Below are 24,890 nucleotides of genomic sequence, written 5' to 3' on the forward strand. Positions count from 1 at the left end.
TTCACACAAGAATCATTCAGGAACAGATAGGTTAGGTAGGAAGTGTAGAGCACCAGGAGCTGTTCAGGAACCCTATGCATGACTGGCTTTTGACCCGTCCAGTCTTCTGTAGACCTAGATCTAGCCACTGTGGCTTCTGTGAGGTCTTGGTTGCAAGGGCTGTGTTATCCCTGGAAGATAACATTTTTCTCCGCTTCCTTATGTCATTCACTTCTTTCTTCCTCCTTTTCAGTGAGACACATTGAGCACTAGAGAGGTGGTGTAAGACTTTGGGACCAATGACTCAGTTTTCACACAGTTCATCCTGAGAAGACATGAGGGTTTACATGTACTACTTTTTCATGATAGAAGTAAATAATTTAAGGATGAGGTAGCTAGCATTTGTCTAAGGGTATAAACGTAAACATATTTTCATGCTTATCATTGTAAGTAAATAATAGTAGAAACCCCTCTCCCAAGGTCAATGTTCTCTTCACTCATGTGTCTGTGACTAAGTTTGCAGTGTCTAACATTTATTTCATCCTAAAGAGCAGAGCTGGTGTATATTCACAACATAATCATTCACATTTGAGACAGTCAGGTCACTACTGCACCAGAGGGGACATTTTGGCTGGCAGGATATTGTAGTTCATTCATAACAGTCCCAAAGCCATCAGATGGCTCCTCCTTTCTCTCTTGCCTCCCAGCAGTATGATCAGTAGCCAACTGGGATGACTTTCCAGCTGGATCTCAGCTTGTCTTCTCATTGCATTTCTAACAAGCTCCCAGAGGATGCTACTGCTAATTTTCCACATACAAATTGAGAAACTTCATTTTTAGGCAATTTTTATTCTTCCTATGTCATTTATTTCACAACTTAAGCAATGATACCTATGTATATTTATCCAAAATATTTATTTATGTATCATCTGGAGTCCAACCAAAAAAGCAGTAAAAAATATAATATGTGCAGTATGCTTTTGTTGAATTTATTTCTAATATGCATGATTTTAATTCCACTACTTTGGAAGGACTTTTATATTAGGTAATTTTGTTGCTGAAAAAACAAAGCTGAAACAAGCTACATAAAGAAAGCCTTATTGTAGCTCATATTTCTAGAGGGAGCAACTCAAAACGATAAGCAAGAAAGGAAGAAAGAAGAGAAGTTCATGCCTTGATGGACAAGAAGCAGAAAGATGAATGCTAGAAAAGAAATCTCTTGTCTGCTTCTTTTTTTCTGCCTTATATTTAATCTGTTCCTCATATTATGGGATGGTGCTGGACACTTGCATTAACTCAATTAAATCTCTACACAAAAGATACCCTCAAGTGTTGCTTTCCTCCTGGTTTACTTCAAATTCAGTCCAGTTTCCAGCGAAGCTAAAGCATCACAGTTATTTTGTCAATACACTATTTTATTGACATTATAACTACACCTTCTTGATAAATGCAGAACTAGTCATACTTCTACAATGACAATTTTGTAAAGAATTTATACAGTAATATTGTGATCAATGTAATTCTGACGTGCAGTGATTTTTACGTATGTTTTTGTCATGTTAACTATCATTAAAATATGAAGGAAAGAAGGAAAAATTACATTGAGATAGAAATTTTCATCTTTACAATAATGCACCTGAAATAATAAATCTACAGATTGCACTGCTGTAGTCCTAGCATTTTAGAGTCTGAGGAAGGAGGAATATGAATAGGAGAGCCTACGATACATAATAGGTCCCAATACAGCCTAAGTCCTTGAAGCACTATGCCTTGTTACAACTACAAGCAAAGAACAAAGTAACCAAATGTGCTAATTTCAGTAATGGCCTTTATTCAGTTCCTCATGCTTTCAACTTTACATGCCACAACAATTCCTAATAAATTTATTTTATAGATAACTTCTTGTGATGAACTTCATTAGCTTAATAGTCTTAAACTATTGCCAATTATTTATATGTTCTCTTAATAAATTCACCGCTGGCTTTAGTTTACCAAGCACTACACAGTTGAGCTTTCTATGTACCAGGGAGAGTGCCTTGAGCATGTATAGCTTATATTTCTTTTCTTAAAACCTTGCACATGTTCTTTTTTATTTCTAACACAACAAAGTATAGAAATAGACCTTTGGATAATGGAAAGTGGGTTTCTTTTTTTTTACATAAGCATTTATATTATTTCACATATATACAATAAACTGCCTCCAGCAAGATTAACCATTTATATAACCAGGAATTATACAAATGTTACATTCTTAGTGTTTTGGCTGTTTATTTTTGACAGCCTTGAAGAAAACATCTTTCCTATCTTGGGCATCTAGAATTCTGAATGTAAATCAAACTCACTCACATCTTGTCATTATCAATTTAAAACATCTATCTAGACCTAAAAAATATCATAACCCCTAAACAACTAAGCTACTTTGTAAAATTAAACTACCTGGTCTTCAACTCCATCAAAAACTTGAGAAGGAATAAACTTTCTTAACTACTACAAAATCATCTTAAGTAATACTGACTGTCAGAACTCAAATGGTTACTTTAAAAGATGACTCAGCTGGTTAAAGAGTTCTTGTCTTGCAGGAGTCCAGTTCTTATTAGGCAACTCACTAATATCTGACTCCATCTGCAAAAGGGATCCAATGCCTCTGGGCCTCATGAACACTGGTATGTATGTGGTGTGTGTATATATATATATATATATATATATATATATATATACACATCACACATACACACACACATACATACACACACACACACACACAGTGTCTATGTGTGTATACCAAACTATTAAAAATGAAATAAATCTTTAAAAGAAGCATTCATTGAAACAAAAGTTTGAACATTAAAGCTTTCAACTAAAGAAAATAGTATTCACATTTTTAATAAGGAAAATTATCACTTCATAACCCTGAGGGGGCTGAGCTTGTACTTCAGTATATCCTGAACACAGCACCTTTCTTTCTGTGCCTAGTATAGAGCAACATGTTCTATAGAGTAATTCTGAAATAAATTTAGATATTCTTTGCCTCATTCAATTAAACAAGGCTAAGACAACTTCCAAAATTATAGTAGTTATGCTAATATGACCATTTATCTTTATAATTCAATACACACTATATCACATATTGATATCAGCTTAGGCAATATTGTTCACTCTTCATTCTATTACAAGATTTGCATTTGTGATACACTTTTTGTCATGATATTTTTATAGTGATAAAAGTCATTTCCTGAATTTTTTTTCTTTTGAAGGAGGGATGACTCTTCCTATTTCTTTTTTTATTTTCTCTTCATCCCTTGCTTCCTTTTTTTCTTACTATACTTCTTTGTCAATCTATCAGTAAATTGGTTTTTCTCTTTCACTCTCAATTTGTCTCTCACTATCTATTTCTTAATAAATTATTAGTTATGTTGTTATTTTAATTATAAATATATTTATTATATGTTTAGCTAAGATATAAAAACCCCAATGTTAAATCATGAAATCAGAATCATCACTGCACTTGCTAAGCCATTCACTTCACATATTCACAGAAAAGAAAAAATTATTGAGCTCTTATTAGGAAGAAAACAACCATTTTTAAACTTAAATTGTTTAGAAGAATCATTACAGAAATGTCTTAAGAATTGTGCCAACTTATTCAGTTTTATTTATCAGCATATATACAGGTCAATGGTATATTTTACAACATTAGACTGTCTTGACCAAAAATGGTAAAGGAAATGAAAATAAGGTAATCAATTAAATATCTGCAGGTATATCTTTTTATCTTTTTGAGAATTTTATACTGTAGTACTCTATTTGTATAATTCTATTCCACACCATCCTCCTACTCTTCCTGCTTAACAAATTTTAATATTTCTGTCATTTAAATGAGTGGAAAATAAGCACTTGAAAGAGTTTTAAAAGAAAGTATAAGTCAAAGAAAGAGAAAAAATTCTTAGTTATCAAAATAATTTCATATTTATCTAAAAGTGACCATGCCTCATTGTGATGAGTATATGTTAAGATGATTTTTAAGTCAAACCAAAATCTGTCACCTATTGAGTGGTCCTCCTCTGTAAGGCTTCTCAGAGATTTATTTATTTATATTTTATCATATTACCGGTCTTTAGTATGGGTTGCCAAAAAGAGAAAGACAAATATATTGTGCTTGGAATGCAAAGGGAAAATTACATTTTGAGTCAAAGCACATTCACCGTGGAGTTGTTCATGAAAAGAAATGTTTATTATCTTTTAAAAGCGAATATATTAAAAGTTGCTGAGTTTCCACAACCTGTTCCTGACAGGTATTTCGGTGTAAGTAATACATCATGGGGGGTGCTGGCAATCTGCTGATGTATTGAGACCATACATCACTGGTGGTGACGGAGCTTTAGTGACAGATGAGTAATACATCTTCAGGTCGGGCTCTCAAGTTTAGGCCTGCCTGAAAAATAGAGTTTCTGGAAGAAGAAAATATCTCACAGCTTTATGAAATAATGCAGGTAATGAAACATAGTTTTCTAAATAGGAAGGCTGTGGGATTGGATTCAGAAATGAGATGTCTTAATAATACCTAGGACTCTATTTTTATTGTCGGGCTTATTTACTTCATGGTGTTCCTGAGTATTTTTGTCATTTTAATATTTAGCTTCCCTGTCATTTTCTTCTACACCTTATGTTCTCACTCATTGTACAGTTTCCTTAGAATAGGAGGGAATGACATTTTAGCTGAAGGATTTAAAGCCAAAGAAACTAATCTTCCTAGTAATAATTGTAATTCTGTACAGTCAAGGCTATTTAATATTTTTTGTTTACCTATATTTCATGTAGTTTTTAAAATAAAATTTCCTTGGATTTTTGGTTCATTTAGAAGCTCATTCTTTTTATGTATACTTTGATGAGAAAAACAGTGGTCATTTTGCCATATCTTAATATCACTAAGAGAAACAGTTCATGGAGGGAAAATACATGAAAAGCACAGACATGGCCATTTAGCATGTTCATATGCTTCTGATATGAAAAGTATTTTCAATTGTTTGACAATATGTAATATTGAATTATTATCTTAGTAAAGCCATTGGCTACTCCTTAACCAGCTTTATACCCAAATAACCAGACAGAGAGACCAGAATCTATTTAATTCACCTGTAGCACAATAATTACTGCACAATAATTACTTTATCCCAAACCTCTATGCTAGTATAGTTTTCTGCCCTCTGATTTACCACATTATTCTTGCTTTTAAATCATCTCCTGAGCCCAGTCCTTTTCTCTTGAGGTTTCCAGGTCTCTCCTCATGGCTCTATCCTTCCCTTCCTTCTCTTTCTCCTCCCCACTTTCTACTTGCTTTTTACTCATTCCTCCTGCATCCCTCCTTCTCTCCCTGTTCTTTCTCCTCCCCACACTCCACCAGGACACTGCACCCTATTCTGTTATTCCACAACATTATCTAGTTGGGTTTTTCTTAAATATTTTTATTTTATTACACATGTATAAAACAAACTACATACAGGAGGGAGAACCATGTGACAATCATGAGAAAAATGAGTTCCATATATGTTACATTCATAGTGACTTGGCCATCTGTATTTGTCTCATTTGAAGTAAGTGTTTTTCCTGTCTTGTTGGGTCTTGATTTCCAAATGAGATTCAATATCTATCCTATCTCAACTCTAATAAGTTAACTTCTTTATCTTGATCTAAAATGATCTTGTCCCCTAACCAGCTAAATTTGGTTATAAAACTATACTATCTTGTCTTCTATGCCCCTCAGAGGCTTGAGAAGGAATAAAACTTAAATTCCGGAGTGAATCATCAGTGTGGGTTAGCAGCTTCCAAAATGTACAAATTGACTTAAGACAGTTTACTGGCTGACCAGTCACCCAATATACTTTATAATGTTGGAGCCTTGCCTTCAGCTTTCTGGCCTAATATCTCTGCCAGACTGGTTCGCAGGGCAGGAACTATTGAGGACTTGCTTACCCTGACTTGGCAGAGTGTGGCTATGGACTCTGCCTGCACCTAAGTTGCCCATTTTTAAGGCAGATTCTATTTGTGGCAGAAGCAAGTACATTTTTCTCAGTGGTTGTTTTGCCACCTTTGAAGCCATGTCCGTAAGGAGGCTCTTTGATGCTCATCATCTTCTTTGAAGTTGGCTGGGTGTTGTCAGGAGTTAACCTGTCTTGTTGTTGAAGAAATTTAGGATTGTAAGAACAACTTTAAATGCCATATTCTGTGTGTCTCTGAGGCTTCTGAAGGCCTTATTCAACTATTTTACCTCATATATCGACAGAGTCAAATCCATCTGTTAGGATATATATTCTTGTATTAAAATCTGCCAAGTATTTGATATGCCCATGTTTTTATCAATATACTAAATTCTATAGCAATGACGTAGACATAATCTTCATTATAAGTTTCAATTAAGGTCTTGAGTTAAGGAGTAGGTTCAATCATCTAGCTTTTGTTCTATCTTCCCTCTATGTTCCTAAATCTCCCTTTCTTTCTTTTCAGCTCCCATCTGCTTGCTTACGTATGCAAGATAAAGGCAAAGAGAGACGTTCCTGAGTTTCCCCTAATTTTTTCTCTGTTTAAGACCAATAATGAATTATGACCACCTCCCAATGAGAATAAGCATTTGTAGATCAAGCAACCATACAGCAACTTATACAATCCACCCCCGCCCCTTTGAGGGAGTGGGGCATCATTCTTTTAAGGTTTCTTCAGTTTCAATTGGGGCACATAATACTTTGGAGTGGGCCCCCCAAAATTGGAGAGAATGGTTAAGCAATCTACTGATTGCATTTGTGGCTCAGTTTCTAAATGTTGAGAGATTACAGGCTTAGTAGGAGATTGCAATGGTGGTCCAAATTGGATCAGAAGTTTTCTACAATGTTGTCCAGGAAGCTGTCCAACTCTGATCAGTAAAAGGAAAAGAATCATCCGGGGCTTGAACTAGGTTTTTATTAGCAACACAGCGAACAAAGGATGATACATTTATACAAACTTGAAGCTGTAGAAACTTAGAATAACTGTCACAGTGCAATGTCATCCAGAGAGGGAGGTGGAGAAGTCAGCATTTGAGTGAACAAGGATAAACTGACACAGTCCACTAGAACATTATGCCAACAATTGTTTTTTAATGTAAGAAATGTTATATATTTACAAAATCTTCATCTAAGGTTCAGTGTGAACTAGAAGTCTTTTTTCAGATCAACTCCTGGAATAAAATTTATCGGTAAAATACTTGTTTAAGACTGATTATTATATTCATTGTGCATTAAATGTTATGAAGGCTTTCACTTTAGGTAAAATGCAATGTTTCCAATATTTTAGGAATAATGGAAATATGCAATTAAATTTAAAATAGAAAAATAATATTTGAATATATTTTCTTTATCTAACAGACAGATATCATAACAAAACTCAATGGAATAAATTTGGTAAAATATGTTTCTTTATCAAAGTTTGGTCATATCTGTGAATGATTGAAAAAATAGTTTTATTTTGATATTTGTCTCTCCTATTAATTATATCTACATTATTTTTTTTTCTCATTATATACCTATGGCTGTCCTGGAACTTACTCTGTAGATGAGGCTGTTCTAGAACTCATGGAGTTCCTCTTGCCTTTGCCTCCTAATTTTGGGGATTAATGGTGTATGTCACTACACCAGACTTTTTTCCTCATTCTTAATGAGTAGATTCTGAAAGATACAAAATCTACCAAAAGACACCCTGATACTAATATATGCTATTAGCCAAGGTGTGTTAAATAAACGACACACAAATTAAGAGGTTAATTGTCACTGAGCTTATAAATGATGAGATGGCAAGAAAATTGGTCAAGGCATTTTGTGACATCAGACCTGTTTGAATTTCAATTCTAAGTCTAAGACTTAATAGCTGGGTAATTCCAGCATGGTACTTAACTTACAAGCTTATCTTCCTTTTAAATGGAAGTAATGGTACCTCACAGTATGTGATATAGCAAGGTGTTAGCAAAAAGTGAATGTGAAAGAGAAGGCTTGACATATTTTAGATACTGTATAAACAAACTACAAATTATCATTCACAAAGGCTACATCTATAAATCAGGCTCTTTGTAGGATTTGACATTTTTGTTATTAATTAATTAATTTATTTATTTATTCACTTTACATACTGGTCATAACCCACTACCTCCTCTCCTCCCAGTTCCATCCTCCCTCCATATTTCCCCATTCTTCTCACCTATTCCCCAGAAAAATGTGAGCACCGCACATCTTAGCTCATCAAGTCACATCAGGACCAAGCATGTCCTATTTCCATGATTTCTGGCAGGGCAGACCCTCCAGTGGGAAGTGATCAAAAAGCAGCCAACATAGTCCATGTCAAAGACAGCCCATGCTCCCCTTACCAGAGGACCCACATAAAGCCTGAGCTGTTCATCTGCTACATATGTCTAGGGGGCCTAGGTCCAGTCCATGCATGGTCCATGATTGGAGCTTCATTCTCTGTAAGCCTCTCTGTGCCCTGGTAGGTTGGCTTTGTTGGTCTTTTTGTGGAACTCAAACTCTTTTATTTAATGAAACATAATACATTGTTTAAAACTTTAAACTTTTTAAAGTCTATTTATTTATTTATTTACTTCCCTACTTATTTGATACATATGAGTGCTCTCTCTTCATGCATAGAAGAAGAGGGAACCATATACCATTATCAGTGGTTGTGAGGCATCATGTTAGTGCTAGATATTCAACTTAAGAACTATGGCAGAACAGCCAGTGTTCTTAACCTCTAAGTCATCACTCCAGACTATCCCTGGCTTTAAAAAAAATTTTTACATACACATTTATATTATTACACCTATATAAAATAAACTACATATAGCAATAAGAACCACAGAACATTCAGGAATTAAATTCATGTTACATTCATACTGTTCTGGCTCTTTGTATTTGGCAACCTAGAAGAAAATATTTTCCTATCTCAGTGAGTCTACACTTCTGAATGTAACCAATGTCTACCATATCTCATTTCTATCAACTTAAAACATCTATGTAGACCTAAAGACATTTTAGACCCTGGACAACTAGGCTTAAATGTGAAATGCAACTATTTGGTCTTCAACCCCATCAGAGACTTGAGGAAGAGCAAAATTAATTACCTGAGTAAACAGGAAGTGCGGGTTACCAGTTTCCATTTTTAATTTTTAAAAAATGACAGAGAAAGTTTGTTGCTTGAACAGTCACTAAAATATCCTCTATTTTAGAACTTAACTAGAAACATACACCAAAGATATCTAGTGGGCTTTGAACTTCAAATATCATTTTTGTGTTAGAATTATATTTTGCTGTATAAAATTAGATACATCATCCCATCAATCTTATTTTTAAAAAAATGAAAACTGATGGCCAAGAGTGTTGTTGTCTTTCCTTTAGCCTACAGCTGTAGTATCTTGAAGCACACAAGTAAACTAAGTTACACAATGACCCTCCATGACTGTCAGCTGAAGAATGAGTAAACCATTATCACTCCCCATCAGAAGATGGCGGATTGCCTACACACTTTATTCATTTTTAATCTTCTGCAGGACAGATTTCAATACACCTGGCAAAAGATGATCAATTTCAAATACCTAATTTCAATGGAATGTAAAGAGAGTGAGAGCTCTATGCTTGTGACCTTTGAATTAAACTTGTCATAAAAGAAATTATTCCACTCTCCTTGAACCCAGTGTCAATGTGTTACCTATCCACTATGACCATTTTATGGTACCTGGGCTGGACAGACCTAGAGGCTGGAGGCAATTCTCTGATTGGGAATGCCCTTTGATAACAACTTTCATATTTCTGGTTAATTTAGCAGATAGTACTACTATAACTAATAGTGCATACTTTCCTTAAAATAGAATTCTTTGTAGTGATAAAAATCTACCTAACTCCTTTTCTAATACAAGGGGAAATATGTGATTATGTAATACATGGAGAATGCTAGTTATGATCTTGCCAATCAACGTGAATAATCACTTTATTTGAGATTAAAAATCTCCAATTACTTATAATAAACATCCAGCATTAAGTATGTCTCTTACTTACAGCCATTATTTTGAGATGTCTATATGAAACATAGTATGCACAAATTATAAAGCAGAAAAAATTGTAGAAATAAATTCTTCTGAGTATAAATGAGAGTCCACAAAGAAGTGTTAATATTTATCATGAGAAAACAACTAAGAGAGAATATCTCATTTTGTTAAAGGTAGAATGTAAAACTCCATAGAAGCTTCTGATGAACAAGAATAAAAAATTCTAAAGCAGTTCATCTTGCATAAGTTCGATTTAAATAATTTAATAACTTAACACTAAGGGGCATATAAAATTGTGACACTCAGCTAAGAGAGAAAATTGTGTGCATGTCCATACTCTCTAGTTCTCTGCTTCTTAATTTCACAAGGTCCCTGATGTCTTTGGCCCGGCTCCTAAATTTTTAAGTAGAGTTAAGAATGCATAATGAATAAGTATTTGAAGCTTTGGAATGTGATTCTCATTGTTACCGAAAAAATTACTCATGACATTTGTTAAACCACTGGTACAGATTTCCTCCATAACTATCATCATAGATGTATGGATAACTGCATTGAAATTTTGCAGTAGAAGTAGTCTGTGATCAGTAGCAAAAGGACAAAAGAAAAGTTGGTAAATAAAGAATATCAAAGGGCATACCAAGAAGCACCAAGAAGAACCAAGAGACTTTGGTTATAATTGTCTCAAAGACCCTGCTGAAACCAGACAGAGTGATCTTATATCAATGTTTTATGTTGAGGTGATAAATAAGAGTCTATTTGCATTTTCTACATGTAAACATCCAGTTAGTCCAGCACCACTTGTTGAAGGTGCTTTCTTTCTTCCATTGTATGGCTTTGGCTTCCTTGTCAAAAATCAAGTGTCCATAGGTGTGTGGGTTTATTTCTGGGTCTTTCGTTCAATTGCATTGAACCATCTGCCTGGTTCTATGCCAGTACTGAGAAGATTTTATCCCTGTTGCTCTGTAATAGAGCTTGAGATCAGGGATGGAGATACCTCCACAAGATCTTTTATTGGACAGAATTGTCTTAGCTTTTGTGGGCTTTTGTTTTTCTATATAAAATTGTGAATTGCTCTATCAAGGTTAATAAAGAATTGTGTTGGCTTTTTGTTGTTGTTATTGGGTTTTATTGTTTTACTTTTGGCATGTGTGTGTGTGTGTGTGTGTGTGTGTGTGTGTGTGTGTGTGTGTGTGTGTGCATGTGTGTATTGTTATTTTGATGGGAATTGCATTGAATCAGTTGATTGATTTTTGGTATGATGGCCATTTTTACTATGTTAGTCCTACCGAACCATGAGCATGAGAGAGCTTTCCATCTTCTGATATCTTCTCTATTATTTTCTTCAGAGACTTGAAGTTTTTTCACACAGGTCTTTCACTTGCTTGGTTAGAGTTACACCAAGTTACCTTATTTTTTATGGTTGTTCTGTTTTCCTAATTTCTTTCTCAGACTATTTGTTTTTTATAAAGCAGGTATACTGATATTTTGGAGTTGATTTTATCAAAGCAAGTTTTATTTTATCTTAGATGCTTCTAAAAACTAAGAGTCAATAAGGCAGAAAAATTTTCACTCATATTTTTACATCATTCAGTTTTATAGGATTCAATATTAAGTCAATATTTAAACATTAAATGAATATTTAAACAAATTGAAAACTTCCCATAACGTCTTTACTTCATGTTTAACAGATTAGTACTCTTTGAATTGTGTGTTCAATTACTTCTGAGACTATAGTAATAAATATACATATAATAAAACATAAGTAAAATTAAAACTAAACATATTTTATAAGAAGTTATTCCTTGTCAATGGAATGAGGATGTACAGATGATTGCAAAACTAAAAGGAAAATAAAATAACATAGTGTGTAGTTTTGCAAAAATGACACAAATTGATGAGAATAGTTGTATATTTATCTTGGCAAAGTATTAGGCAATAACGTTCCAAAGATATGCTGTAATTACTATTTTTAGCCACATCTTCTTAACTAAATGTTCCTTTAAATTCATTATGTAAAAAAAAAAAAAAAAAAAAAAAAAAAAAAAAAAAAAACTTGTTTCTAGTGACATGTGTGTCCTTGAAGTAAACTATTTACCCACTAAGTTGAATGCACATTTTTTTTTTTTAATCACATCAACTTATCCATCATCTGGGTTTGTTTTTTGTAATCCACCAACGAATTTATTGTTTCCCTGTATCCATCTGAATAGTCATGAAGCCTTTATTCAAGGATTTTAGATCAGATTTGCTTCGCTGACATCATTCTTATTCAAAGAATGTTGCTAAAGCATTTATCATCTGTGAAAAACTGTATCGTGAATGGCCTAAATTGTTTATTAGAAATAATTCATCATAGAGACCGTAGCTATATGAACAAAACATTAGCATTGTTCACATGATAAGTAGCTTTCTGACTAATAAATCTATAAGCAGTTCCATATTCTAGGATGAAGAAAATATAATTGTGTTTTCCTTTTTCTTTATTTATATTTTATTTCTTTTTTCTTTCTTTTTTTTTTTTTTTTTCAGAGAAGATTTCTCTGTGTAGCCTTGGCTGTCCTAGACTCACTTTGTAGACAAAGCTGTCCTCAAATTTAGAGAGATACACCTGCCTCTGCCTCCTGTGTGCTGGGATGACAGGAGTGCACCACCCTTACTGGCTTTATGTTCATTATTTTAATATTGGACCAGAAATGCTTATTGTCGTCCAGGGCCAGAGTCTGCTTCTTTCATGGGCGTTCAGGCACCGGGTGCATAGATGCCGGACATGAAGGAATGCAGTTTACTTGGACAAGTTGGTCTCAATTTAGTGGTGGCCATGTGAGCATGTGTGTGTGGGGAGGGGCGGTGGTGGGTTCTATGAGGCGATTTTCTCTGAAAGAATTCCCCTTTATTAGAGAGAACAAGGGCTATATAAACCGTGCGGAAGTGGGTAAGAGTTTTCCATGTGAATGTACATCATTTGCTGGGGCTGAGATGCGGAGAATTCTTCAATTGCACAAAGTGGATTTCAACATGATAACTAGATATGTCCTGAAACTTGGCCGCTAGGCTATGTGAATACCTCAAGAACGGCAGAGGTGGAGGTTGCAAGGATACCTGCAGTAGGGCATGCATGCCCAGAACAAAGAGGGAGCAGTCTTTACTTCTGCCATTCTCAAGATCAGATTTTTCTCGGTTTGAGCATGTCTCTACCTCACTGTTGTTCCACACTAGAGTCCCCACCTTCCAACCTCTGGCTCCCATGCCTCACAGCTTATTACTACCAATTCATGAGGCTTTTTATAAAAACCTTCACATATCATGAATATTTTGGAAATGCATCTTTATGAAGGAAGAAATGGGTGTTCTCTTGCATATAAGGTAGACATTGTTTCTAAGTGTCATTTTTTACTTGTTTCCTTTATAGACCAGGAAACAGAAAATATGTGTGAAGTTAAATGTTCATCAGGAAAGATGTACTTTTTTTGTAAGTACCATTTTACTTTTATTATAATAATTTTACTAATATCTGAGAAATTCATACATTCATACAATGTGTTTTGATATTTATCTCCCACTACTCCTAAAATTGCCTTCAAATAATATTTAATTTTAAGTACACCTTGTAATCCTATTCTAAATCCTTTAGGTAGGACATTTGATCAAATTACATGATGTAAATTTAAATATTTATATCTACATGAACATAGTAACTTCTTCCTGCATCTTCCTTTCCCCCCCTCTCTCTCTCTCTCTCTCTCTCTCTCTCTCTCTCTCTCTCTCTCTCTCTGTGTCTCTCTCTCTGTGTCTCTCTCCCTGTCTCTCTCTCTGTCTCTCTCTCTCTAAAATAGAAGAAAGATTTATTCTGATTTACAACTTCAGAGCATCAAGACAGGGGAGGGGACATGACAGGGCATCTTAAATTTCAGAGCACAAGAAGCAGATAGAATATCTCCAGAACATTTTATTCCATATAGATCCCCAACTATCTAGCATGATGCTGCCTAGATAAATTCTTCTTAATTATTCTGCCGCAAAATATTCTTTCCCCATCTAGATGGTTCTTAATCTATTCAAATTGGCAATAAAGATTTACATTTGTGGAAAAGTGGCAAGAGAAATGCCAAGAAATGAAGGTGCTTTGAATTTTGAATCAAACTATTAGGCATTTGAAATGAGCTTAGTAACAAAGATATGCTTTAAATATAATATTCACATCAAATTTCAAGTCCAATAATGAATGAACGATTATAATGCTTCTCAGGAAAACTTTGCTTTGAAATGGTCTTTGGGAATACATGGTTAACTAAAAATTCAAATTAATTGTCATCCTGTCTTTGGTTGCTTAATGTAACATTAAAGGTATAGACATGATCATTTCATTTACATTATGTGGTGCTATTTTATGTTATTTTTCAGTATACAGAGTGTGTGCAGAGGAAGTTCCTCTTTAATCGTCCAAAAATAAGAACACTAGAATACAACAAGGTTAATTGACTTGGATCCACTCTCTGAACTCAAAGCTAAAGCAACCTTCTGCTTCCAAATTATTTTTCTTTTATTTTCTCAGAACTCAAGTAAGCTAATTTGCTTTAAGTTGCCTACTCAGTACATGGCAAAAATGGAAGGTAGATAATTAAATCCATATTATATTTTTGTCAGTTTTCACCTTTGATACATTTATCTATGAAATATTTTGATAGCTATCTAATTCTTAAAAAGTAAATTTTAAAATGTTATATTTAAGTGAAATTGTTATTTAAAATAGACTATTTGTTCATCAGGATATAGAAATTCCTAAATTGTTTTGTGACATAAAACTATATTAAAGTATTTATTTGTATTTTGTTGGGTTTCATTTTATTTATGTTTTAAAATTATTATGGAAATAAAAATGTTTTTACTTTTACAATCAGAAAAACTTAAATTTTCCTTCTAGGAAGCATTTTTATCTAACTGGCACAATAAATCTATTTCAATGATATATTAAGTAACTTCTACTCTACAAAATTAGTCATAAATAACAATAAATTATAAGCATTAAAATACATGATGTTGATAATAGAAACTATGATTTTAGATTTGATATAAATGTGTGAGATAGTAATACTAATATAAGATGAAATATCAGTTAAATATTAGATTATAAAATAGAAGTAAATATTGTGAAAATAGTCTAAAAGCTAAAAATTTAAACTTGATGTCATCTTACAAGTTGTTATTTTATTACATTATAGTATGAATTATGATTACTGAATTGTTTTATATTTTCCTATCTGATTTCTATAAAATGTTTAAAACAAGTATGCATATATTTGAAATTTTATTATATATTGCTTAAATTACAAAACACAAAAACTAATATTCTACTGATATAATCTTATTAAATCCTATGCTGTTTTTTATCATTTATATATAGAATGGGTTAATTTGTAATCATAATGTTTAGAACTAATTAAAAAAATATTTTTGGGAGGCTGTAGAGATGGCTCAGCAGTTAAAAGCACTGACTGCTCTTTCAGAAGACATGCGTTCAATTCCCAGCACCCACGTGGCAGGTGTCTGTAACTCCAAGATATGACACCCTCACACAGACATACCTTCAGGCAAAACACCAATGCCCATAAAAGAAAAATAAACAAATTATTTTTTTACTGAATTTATGGATAGGTTTGTAGCCTAGAACAAGAAAAAAAATGGTGATACATCTCCTTGTGAAAGAATAGAAGCAATAAAAGATAAAATAAAAACTAAAGCCCCTCTTTGTTATATATTTTGAGAAGGTTTGAGAATGTTATTTAATATTGACACAGTATACTAAATATTTTAATTGTCTTGTGCACATTGTCATTTCTCTTCCTGAGTTCTCTAATAATATTCATAATTCAAAATTTTACTTAATAAGTTGGCATGAATATAAAGACTTAATATTGATATGGTTACTTCATGCCAGACTCAATGTAAAGTGTCAATCCATCTGTAAAGCTTAGAGACCATCGTGGAAAAGAAAGAAAATAAAATGTATGGGGAAATGTTACTTCATTGGCTAGCAGAACGAATGCAGGCATGGTCTCAGAGCCAGTGTTCTTCCTGAGTTGAACCCACATGAGAATGGACAGGTCTATTTGAAGTAATGGCTTGAGGAGGGCACTACGGACTTTAGCTGGCCTGATAAAGATACTGGTTGTTCATTGGTTCAGCACAGGGGCACTCTTTGTCTTCAGTTCTGTATCCAATATGTTGCCTAACATGTCCTCATGACTAGTTCCAAAGCCAAAGTCAAAAGAAGACTCTGGTTTATCACATTGAGTCTTCAAAGAAGTTTATAATAGTGATAATAACATAAACATTAGAAATGGAATTCTAGGTTGGAAAAAAATTAATAGGAGTGGAAAGTATACTTAAGAAATTGCATTTACAAATAAAAACAGAACAAAGTATGTGTATAAAACTGTCAAAGAAGAAGCTCAGTTAAGAATGGAAGGAAGGTTATAAAGGATTTTGGGGAAAAAGAGACTATACTAAGAAAAAAGAAATAATTATATCTGCCTATAAGATAAAAATTTAAAGGTAAATTTTTGCTAGATCCCAAAAAGTTGCTTAAAAAAACAAAAGTATATGCTGTTGGTAGACATTTAAATTAAATTATTAGTTTGGTGACATAACTTGGATCTAATATGTACTTTCTTTTAAAAACTAACATTTATAGAATAGTAAAATTATGTCAGTATATTTGTCTGCATTTTGTACATTAGATATGCATTTCAAGTTAAGGAGATACAGCATTCACACTTAAGGAGTTTATACTTCAGTCTAAACTTCTGTCTTGTACTGCACATCAAAATAAAAATGACTCTAGTCCCTCTATACATACCAGAGTGTAAAAAATATATAATATATATAATTTTAACTTAAATATATTATATATTATTAAATATATTGTGTAACATAAACTTATATATTTATATATGACAGACAAAGAGTGAGAAAAGTAGAAAAAAAGAAAAAGGAAATAAAGATATAGAGTGTAAGAAGAATAAAAAATGATTATTCACTTTGTTTATTCATTCATTCTTCTTATTAATCAAGATACTTAAATATTATCCAGACACATGAGGGCTGAAATTGTTTAAAACACATCTTTTCAAAATATCTACCACAAACATATATAAGTAAACAAACACTGCTAGAAGATATTTTGTGCTCCTTTCTTTCATGCATCTCACTGGTCTCATTAGTCATTTATACCATTTCTTTTGGTTCTCAAGATAAATGTAGAATTATATCATGAAATAAAGGATACCTATATTTCAGAGTTATATGTAGGTAAGGAACAAGGAGGTAAATACAAATTTATGGTATTTATTCTCTGAGTTCTTCATAAAAACATTCGAAAAATGTATTAGTCCGAGAAGTCAAAATTAGAGCTCCCTTTAGTTAACCCCAACCTTGGTATGACCTTCCCTGGTAGATTCACTTGCTTCAATAATACACTTGACTTTAGAGGTAGTACTAGAGACATGCTGCTTATAATTTAGGACAATGACATGCACAAAGCCTGTAGTGGATTCAAAACTCATATTGCTTGAGGAAATATTTATTGTTCTATCACTCAGTATTATCTGACTATGCAGCAAAAAGTTGTCATATCCTTGGATGGTCTCTTAGAAGGAATTGTATTAACAGGTACTTTTAATATTCAGGATTCATGGTAGAAACACAAATAATGAAGAGCTCATTAGCTTGCGGAATAGTAGGAGAGTTACATGCAGGGAAGAAGCATACATGCTTTACTTTCTAATTGAAGAGGAATTTTATTATCTCCTATATCACAAGGAGGATGTCAACTTGTACAAGGTGAATATCTCTTTTCACAAAGGAGAAACGACATCAGGAAGAATCTCTCATTTTTGGTAGAAAGTTAACATAACTTTCCTTCTAGAACTTTAAAGTGAACATGTTGAGAAATGAGTGATGGACAGCTCACTTCATGGACTCTGCTAATTATAATTGTAGAAGAGAGATCATTTTGAATTACAAGTATAACTAAAACATTGCTCAATGCCTTTCAAGCATAGAGCAATAGAGGAATAAAGGAAACACTGCATAAAAGAAGGAAGACACTTAAAGAAATTGCCTTACTAAATATGCATTGTTAATTAGCCAATCCATAAATGAAACTTTAAAACAAGCTTTTGGAAGTCATGTGTGCTCGCTCAGATTGTTGTCTTACGTAACACAATTACCCTTAACAATCCTGCTTGTAAATGGGAATTTGTTGAACAGCTTGACTTTATTTGATAATGATGCTATTTTTTCCTCTTTGCTGTTCTATTATTAAGTATGCAAAACTGCCTAATTTTCTACCAGTTTTGCTTTCTTGTAATCACATATTGGGGCATAATTGTTTCTTTATGTACTCCATTTTATTTTTTGACTTTCTGTATAAAATGTATCACAGGACAAAGTAGAATACGGAATGAAGGCTATCAATTCAATGAAACACTTAAGTATTTTTAACACTGTATTACCAAGTGGAAAAGGTTTTTTGCACATATATATACACACATATACAAAAATAGAACAGAATGTAATTTCTTCTTTGTTGGCTTCTTAGATGGGTGGTAAGAGTTCCACTTATCTTTATGTATAAGAACAAATTTTATATGGACATCATTAAATGAATAAATTAAATCACATTAAATGTCATTTATAATTATATAATTGAAGAACAGAAATGTTAAATGAGACACTCAGCACAACATTATTAGATGGTAGACTTTGGTTTCATCATTGATTTTTATATAATTTAAAGTGTATTGTAAATACTTAATGCAATAATCTTATGAAATCCCTAAGAATTCAAATATTTATGCATTGCATTATGATCATATTCACCTACTTCTCCCACTAATTACTCCCAAAGCTATTGTCCCTCCTTCATCCCTTTACATATTTATGTCCTACATTTTTATAACACACTGATCCATTTCTTTTTAACATGTACTTAGTGGAATGTGTCTATCTATCAAGAATCCACCTACGTTTTATGAGAAGCCACCGAAAGTCAATAGCTCCTTGCCACTGGGTGGGGGGGTTGGTGTCTCACAACCTCCGCACCCCCTATGAAGTAATGTGCCTTGCTTGACCTTTTGTGTATCTTATGCAAACACCTACAGTTGATGTTGAAATCATGAGATCGATTGTCCTGTAATGCCCATAATATATTGTTTAGATGCAGTTCCACTCTGGCCTCTGGTTACAAATTAGCCATCACCTCTTTTGTAATGGTCCTGAGGGTGTAAGGATGTGATATAAATGTCCCATATTTATCTGAGCATCTCGCAGACACTTATTGGAGAGTTGTGAAATTATGGATTACCTGTGCTATTCATGGCACAAAAAGACATCTTTGAGGAGGTTTTATACCTGCATTAGTGTTAAGAAGTATAGGGTTAAAAATTAAGACTGCAGTTTTATATTGTATCCACTTATCAAAATAATAACAGAAGGTTCACTCCTGGGACTTGTGAATTCACCATCCACTTTCAATTCCAGTTATCTCTTTCCACCTGTTCAGTGGGCTTTAAATATAGTCAGAAAGAGGTTTATCATCCCCTAACAGCCACATCACATTTAAAGTTACGGCTACGTCTTGCCATACTAGTCATTATTGTAACTCATGGGTTCTACAGCTGGGCAAGACCATTGTGTGTGTGTGTGTGTGTGTGTGTGTGTGTGTGTGTGTGTGTGTGTGTGTGTTCCTTAGTAGCCTACATAGTATCATCAGCTTCTACGAAAACTAATCATCAGTGATAAAACTTCCTGGTTGTTACTAACCTGAATTATGCACAGGACCAAAGTATGTGTTATCTTCAGCAATACTGCCTTGCCATTAAATTGTGGTGGGCAACCAAAGCAACAGCAATAGGCTGTATTGATTTGTCGGTCTCCAGGACATTGCTGGCCACACAATCCTAGGTGGTAGCCTACACTTCTGTCTGGACAGACTTTTTTCAACAATATACAGTGTCTGGACAGAATATTCTCTAATGCTTAAAGTGACTCCAATTAATGTATTTTACATGAAGATATATATATGTAAGTCTTATTTTTTTATTATTATTATTATTATTTAATTTATTCTCGTTACATCTCAATGTTTCTCCCATCCCTTGTAACCTCCAGTTCCTCCCCCCCCCATTTTCCCATTATTTCCCTCCCTATGACTGTTCCTTAGGGGGATTACGTCCCCCTATATATTCTCATAGGGTATCAAGTCTCTTCTTGGCTACTTGCTGTCCTTCCTCTGAGTGGCACCAGGTCTCCCCGTCCAGGGGACATGGTCAAATGTGAGGCACCGAGGCTGAGAAGCTTCTGTAAGGCAGGAGACACTGTAAGTCTTATTTTTAAGAAGGATGTTTCATTTGGATATTTGTAAACATCATCAGTATTATCCTTTCTTATAACTTCCTCTAACCTATGATCCTATCCTACCACACAACTATACCTCCTTATATATATTGATAATATATTCATCATTCTCCTGTTCACACTCACTCATATACAGCCATCAGTAGCCCTCAGACTTGGTGAAATTTTGTAACTTTGATACTAACATAAGATTTGTTCCTTTTGTAGAAATAAAAGCTAAAATAGTCTGATTTTTATATAGTGATAACCTGTATTATTCCTATTGAGATAATTTTTCAATTTGACTGTCATGCTGCTATCTTGAATATATATTGAGGGTCTTTTTTGCTGTTATTTAATATATAAGCATTTTTCTTTATTGATTTGAATGGTATGGGACTTTTATTTTAAATAATTCACTAATATTTTTTTTCTGCACTATCAAGGAATTAGTGTTGACCACCCCACTCATAAATCTGTTTCCTATAGTTGAGTGGCAAGTACATCTCCTGGGCAGACACTGTGGATTAGTGGGTTTTTTTTTTTTTCATATCAAGTCCACATCAAGGCTCTGATTTCTCTGAATTTTAAGTCCTTCATATCCTGTCAATGAATAGATGAACGACATTCACATTAGGTCATTATCTGTTTGTACAATTACAAGACTTTCTAGGTTCTACTCATTTCTACCTTATAATACCCAATCTCTTTGAGACTCCGTAACCACTATTCATTTATCTGCATCCTCAGATCCAAGGTTTTGATTTACACCAGAATTATTTGGCAATTTGAAATATGCTTTGTTGGATAGTTCTTCAAATTATTACTTTTATAAAGAAAAGAATTTTACCTGGCCTTTGGGTTTTCTCTGCAATTTTCTCAACTGTTAACTTTTGATTTTACGTCATAGTTTTCACTCCAGGGATCTTGAATATTTTGTTACATTTTATTCACAATCTCAAGTACTTTTTCTCCTTCAAATTAAATTTAAATTATATGCCTGTTATTGGCTTCTACCAAAAATTATTTCTGCCATCTAAAACCCATTCTTCCATTGTTGACAGTCAATGATTTTACTATGGTCCTAATAGGGCTCTTGCATATTTCTCAATATTTGTAATAAAAGCTTTCTTATACCTAACAGGACAGTTCTTGCACTCTACTGCTCTAATATGCTTACCTGCATCTCAGCTACAATTTTGTGACTCCTGAATTTATTATTAAACTTTGATCTTGTGTACAGCACCACATTAACAGGCACAATTTTAAATGGGTGCTGCAAATGGCAATATGTAAAACCATCTTCTCTATTATAGAGTGAACTTTTAATAAAAAATAATACGTAATAATCATTATTATCTTAGAATGTGATATAAATCGGAGCATTATCTTCTAAATATTTTGTTGGGGTTTTTTTTTTCTAAGATCATTAGAATAGGAAAACATCCAAATATGTGTTTCTAAACATACAATTAATTTCAGCACAGAGACTTTTCCAGAGGAAATGATGCCACACAATCACAGACAAGAGGAAGGCAGCCATAGGCATACACATGTTGAACATTGGACTGGCTGTTTTGTGTGTCGACTTGACACAAGCTAGAGTCACCACAGAGGAATGACCTTCAGTTAAGGAAATGCTACCATGGGATCCAGTGGTAAGGCATTTTCTCAATTAGTGATCAACGGAGAAGAGCCCAGCCCATTGTGGGTAATGACATCCCTGAGCTGGCAGTCCTGGGTTCTATAAGACAGCAGGCTCTGTAATCCATGTGAAGCAGGCCAGTAAGCAGCATTCCTCCATGTCCTCTGAACAGTTCCCGCCGCCAGGTTCCAATCTTCTTGATTTCCTGTCTGGACTTCCTCCAATGAGGGATTATGACCTAGATGTATAAGCCAAATAAATCCTTTTCTGTTGAACTTGCTTTTTAGTCATGCTGTTTCATTGCAGTAATAGAAACCTTGAAAAGGCAAGCATGCTTCTCATGTTCTCAGAACTATCTCACATTGGAACTCAGATTTTGAAATTGTTGATTCAGACCATGAAACAATAATTTATTGTGTGGAAATATCTATATGGTTCTCCTCATGCTGGTTCATATGCCTCAGTCTCAAGACTGTTAATTTCTAGATTGTCTCTGCTGTACAACACTTGTCTGTGAATATTTCCTCAGATCTAGATACATTGCAAAAATTAAAATTCAATTTTAAATTTAGTTTTACAAATATTATTATACTGTTTTGATCTCGCTTTTTCCATTTCCATTTAATGTGGTGGCAACATACACATTACTGGACTTCCCTGGAGGACTGGACCCTTGTATTCACCCTCATTAATCTGTGTCTCTAACCATTCCTCAAAGTGTCTGTAGCATGGCTGGTTATTACTGTTTCTGAGATAACATTGTTCTTCATATCTCTATGGTAACTATTTATAAATTTGTGTTCAAATGTGTGTAAAAATATAGCATTAGATGATATCGAAATGATTCAGATATTCTTATTTTGGATTCTGCCACTACACAATGATAAAAAGAATATTACTGAAGTAGCAAAATAAACTGATAATATTGTTGATACACTAAACAACACATGAAAAAGATTACTAAAGTGGCAAAATGAAACTGATTAATATTTCTTTTTGTGTAGAATTAGACTGAAGCAAAAGCCTGAAAGATAAACATCCAATTTGTGACAATAAACTGCACTATTGTTTCTGTCTTGCTTATGTTTTGAAATCTACTTTATTTATAATAATTATAAAAATAAAAGCTAGCTTACTTTATATGACTATATTTTGTATTTTTGTCTAGCTTACAAACTCCAGTGTTCCTAAAAGTAATCTAAGGTGAATTATTGTTACTATTAAAAGGAGATGTCCAGATAGAACTCTCTTAAAACAACTATGTTAGTAGAAATTAAGGTTTAGGTTCAAATATGGGCTGAGGAATTTCACATTCATGTGCTACTAAATTTGACAAAGCTATTAATCTATGTATGTCTCTTCTTCTTTAGATCATCTTCATTGTAGTTAGGACAAAGATTTTAATTTCTAATAATCTTTATCTTTGAAACAATTCTTATAGTTCCTTAATATTTTAACATAATTAAATTTTATCTCTTTTCTGGTCATCATTTTCTTGTTAAGAGAATTGGAGCAGAGGGTCAATATTGATGAAATAAATGAGATGATCTACCATAGACACTTTTACTTATATAGTTTTATCACATTATTATTTTTATGAACAGTGATGATTTGTTATAAGCATCAGAGGATTCAGAACATTATAAAATTAAAATTAATGTTTAATTATTATATATACAATGGGGACCCTGAAAATTGGTATAGAACAGATATTTTAAGGCAATTCGTAATAGATGGCTCAGAAAAATATGAAAACTACAGAGGAAAACAAAGGTCAACCACATTCATTTTTTTGTCTGACTATCACAATATGAAGCAGCAGTTTTGGAATAGAAGTCAGACCCTTTTGTTTCCACTGCTGTCCACAAACTTGAATCAACAGCCAATGTCCTGTGACTCTACTTAAAGTCAGAGTTAGTGATGAAGTGATTTCATTTTCACTTGGTTTTGACTTCAAAAATATGACCACTTTGATCAGTCGAATATGAGAAGATAATGCTAGGTCATGCCCTTGTTTCCACATCACCTCTTAGCAGTTTCCATTTTACGACTCTGCTTTTTCTCTAAGGTAAACACAACATGCTACAGCTAGTTTTCTTGACTTGGGAGAATATATAAAACACATGAACAATATCTAAGAAGAGAATATTGAAAAAAACTTGGTTAAGAATCACAAACATACCAGCAAACTTGACCAAATACATTCAGTTAATCCACTAATATAGAATAATAAATTTTATTCTCTTTGCGCTACCTTTCAAAAAATTGTATTCAAAAAATAACACAAATTGAAACTACGTTTCAAATAACGAAATATACAAATATGTGTATAGGTCCATACACAAGGAGTATATTACAAACAATGTATATTATAAAGTACATATATGTGAAGAGAAAAAGTATGTGTATATATATGTATATATGACTAATATACATAATATATTAGCCTGATTATTTGGTTCATCATTAACAAGTTACATTAAACAAGTAATGTATATCATAGTTTACATCTTTGACTTATGTCTCTAATTAGAGAATTCCCAGTCATGTGGATATGGAGATTCCATAATCTGGTGTACATCCTCCCCAAGTGCAAAAAAAAAAAAGCTGCAGCATATGCATTATTAACAAAATTCATTTGTCATGCTGAAAAATTGTATAACATGAAAATATGTAAATTGCTATATAGGTAAAATTTGTAAACTTGCTTTATAAGTATAAAATTTGGGTATTGTATTTTAATTAGTGGTTTAGAAAAAATTATATAGAAGCGATACAACAAATTTTAATATTAAATTAATCGATTTAAGCCAA

The sequence above is a fragment of the Acomys russatus genome, chromosome 9 (genome assembly GCF_903995435.1).
Source record: "Acomys russatus chromosome 9, mAcoRus1.1, whole genome shotgun sequence".
In the NCBI taxonomy this organism is placed as follows: Eukaryota; Metazoa; Chordata; class Mammalia; order Rodentia; family Muridae; genus Acomys; species Acomys russatus.